Here is a 3445-nt window from a genome sequence, read left to right as displayed (position 1 = left end):
CACACAATGTTTCATTGGGATCGCATATCCGGAAAGCATCCTGTCTAGCCTCCTTGAAATTCCGAGCAGGGCAAGCTTATCTTCATAACTTTCTGATCCCTCCTACTCCTATTGCGCTGTGGGCGACATTGACTACCAATTTTTATTGAACATTTAGAACAGATAAAGATTTGACTGCATCGTGGTATGAATTTTGGGATAGTGCATGTGTTAGGATCCGACAGACAAGTGGAGAACCAGCAGGGAAAGGGATGATCTTTAAAGATTGAAAATGTGTGAATTCATTGTAGCCGAAGGAAAAAACCCACTTGCATACGTTTGATCAATGACGACGCAGTTCTTGCTGCCTACCGTGCATGAAAATGGCTTCAATTTCTTTATTACTAACGTGAATATAAACGAATTGTCAGCTTGAAAGGACAAACGCTAGCTATATATGTGCGTTATAACTTGTACACCGTTCACGATTTCACGAGCTCCATCAATTTACTACACTAGCAAAGGAAGATAAATCGAGGAGACTAGAGCAGCACACCTCTAGCAAAGGGAGAGGGGAGGCTAGAGGACCACACCTTAATTTTCAGATGTGGTAATCACAAGCAAACATGCTAATCAGGCAACCGCTCCTCGAATCGATGAAATTTCTGACATTCCTGATTTGAATTTCCAAGTAGGAGTATTTGCCAGGTAGCCAGACAGAAAAAAGAACCCAACATTTTGCATATTATCGAAACTGAGAAAAATTAAGCAACAATCACTGCTTAGTTCCGCTGAGATGCAGTACAGTATGTGCACCGGCATCCGCCAGCATCACAATCGCCAACCGCACCGGGGCCAACGTTGATTTGACAGTTGCGGAGACAAGCCTTGGGGTTACACGGCCCAGGGATGACTGGGGTCTGCCGGCAGTCTTCAGGGATTAGCGAGCCGCCACCATTAGCCGTCGCCTGAATCATCAGATCTATATGTTCGTTCCAGCATATAAAGATTGCAGAGATTTATTATGAGAAAACGATAGTGGAAGGGTCGCCATACAAAATTGATCACAAAACATGCTCCAAACGTACATACCTGAGGATAGCAGCGCAACAAGGGCAAGCGAAAGTAGTAGCATCTTGTAGAACGACCTCATCCTGGCTTGATGGTGGCAATGAGAAAGGGAGAGAGAGAGATAGCGTGTTTACTGGGAGGTTAAGCCAATCTTTTCAGATATGCCTGGGTTCCTGCTCTGTGATTAGGGTCTTAGATGGCTTTTTATAATGGACATAGGTGTATGCTACAAGTTTTCGATTTATTTACATATATGTTAACATTTAAATACATTAATTGAAATCATCGGTCTGTATCCTATAAATGCGTATGTTGATATACACCCAAAATATACAGCTCATATATATAGTAAAAAATAGATTTATAGTATTTTTTTGCGAGGAATATTTATATAGTATATTTACACCCAAAACATACAGCTCATCTACTGATGGCGTTATTAATGGGTCCCGATAACTGCCACATGTGTGGCGTGGGCAGGAACCCGCCCGCACGCCTCGTGTAGCATGGACAGGAACCCGCCCGCACGACCGCGTCCGGGCGCGCGCAGCCACAACCCGCACGTCCGGTGCAGCGCGATTGCCCCGCACGAGCACGTCCGGGCAAGCGAGGACGCGGCCCGCACGACCTGTCTCGGCCGTTGCCCCACCCCGCCTGCGAGCCACACGCCCCGCGTGTCAGTAACCACGCGTCCCGCCGCGATTGCCATGGTACGGACCCTCTTCAATTGCCATGTTGCTGAATTGCAGTTGCCATGTTGCTGAACTACAGTTGCCATGGTTGCTCAACTACAGTTGCCATCTTAGGTCAAGTGTCGGATGCCATTTTTGGGCAACTGCAGCTGTTGCCATGTCGGACAACTACAATTATCATGATTTGGAAAAACTTTAAGAGTTGCCACCTACTAACACTGAACAGTTGCCATGTAGCACTAAAAACATGGCAAAAAACATGTTGCGGGTAAAAAGAGAGTTGTCATCTGCTTACAAGCACGCTAGGGCAGTTGCCATGTATCCTGCAAAACACATGGCAACTGATGGCTTTTGGTGTGTGGGAGAGGAGACGGGCATGTGGGTGACGGTGGTATCTTTAGGAGTTGCCACCTACTAACACTATACAGTTGCCATGTAACGCTACAAAACAGACGTGGCAACAATAACATGTTCGGGTAAAAAGAGAGTTGCCATATGCTTACAATCACAAATAGGGCAGTTGCCATGTACCCTTCAAAAACATGGCAAATGACAGCTTGGGTGTGGGAGAGTGGGAGAATGGCAGTCGTGGGAGATGGGGAACAGGAGTGGTGCGTGGCGTGCGGGCGCGATAGCAGTTCCATCGCACGCCCCGACTGGCGAACGTTGGCCGCGGAGAGAAAACAGGCGTGTGGGCGACCTCCCCCACATGCCACACACACGAGTTGTCCTACGTGGCACACAAAATCAGCTTTTTTATGCCAAGATTCGTGCAAAAGGCGCTGGATGGTGATGAAGGCGTGTGGGCGAGTTGGCTAACGCCCACATGTGTGGGCGTTAACATTTCCGTTATTAATTGCACATATATTTGTAAATTGATTGCCTTGAAGGAAAAACCAAGGATCCATTTATGGCATATTGACTGCCCGCAAAAAAAGAATATATGCACAATTAATATAAATCTTGACTGCCCCCAAATATGTGCAAATTACTTTATTCTGGGAAAATATACAAGGAGGTTGTTTTTGGCAAGGTAGTGAGAATCATGATTTTATTGTGATTTTTTACGATGTTATGATCTAAATTGATTAGATATCCATATTTTCACGATCCTGCTCTTTTTGAATAGTTTGGTTTCCTTCCCACATATGTCACGTGGTCACGATCCTACTAGTTATGAGCCAACCATTTGCAATTTTATCATAGAGGATCAATCCGATCCCAACTCATGATCCTGACTATCTTCTTCTAAGCTTCTATACTACCCTCTTCATAAATACATGATTTCTTACCAAGATCTTTTATAACTCTGGCTACTAATTCGCAAAAGTAAATGTTACGTATCAAATTTGCAATGACAAATATTTGCATAATACTAAATGACCACGGAGTTAGACGCTAATCGACCTCGGCGGCTGGTACCAGCCGCCGAGGTCTTTTTTTTCCCTCAAAAAAAAAAAAAAACCTCGGCGTCTGGTACGTGCCTGTTCCCCTGAATTTCCCTTGGGGTGGAGTCTCGGGGATCGTTTATGTAGTGTGCACGCTAAGCTTACGTAGTGTCACCCTAAAAAAGGAAAAAAGTGTACGTAGTGTCCACCTGTCCCCATGTATATAAACAGAAACGAAAACGAAGGAGGTGCAAGGTCAACAAAATCTCCGACCTAATTTTCCATAGGGAAACGTTTCCACCCGGCGGACCGGCC

At 45.3% G+C, this 3445-nt stretch overlaps 1 long non-coding RNA gene across 1 annotated transcript; it reads right to left on the bottom strand.

The window, feature by feature from the left end:
- Positions 1 to 704: 704 nt before the first annotated feature.
- Positions 705 to 1269, bottom strand: LOC123064625 (uncharacterized). The gene is made up of 2 exons (XR_006430747.1): positions 1072 to 1269; positions 705 to 961 (listed from the first exon to the last, which is right to left on the bottom strand). It is a non-coding gene; the product is annotated as an uncharacterized lncRNA (long non-coding RNA).
- Positions 1270 to 3445: the final 2176 nt, after the last annotated feature.

The sequence above is a fragment of the Triticum aestivum genome, chromosome 3B (assembly GCF_018294505.1).
Source record: "Triticum aestivum cultivar Chinese Spring chromosome 3B, IWGSC CS RefSeq v2.1, whole genome shotgun sequence".
Classification (NCBI taxonomy): domain Eukaryota; kingdom Viridiplantae; phylum Streptophyta; class Magnoliopsida; order Poales; family Poaceae; genus Triticum; species Triticum aestivum.
This window is presented reverse-complemented; position numbering and strand designations above follow the sequence as displayed.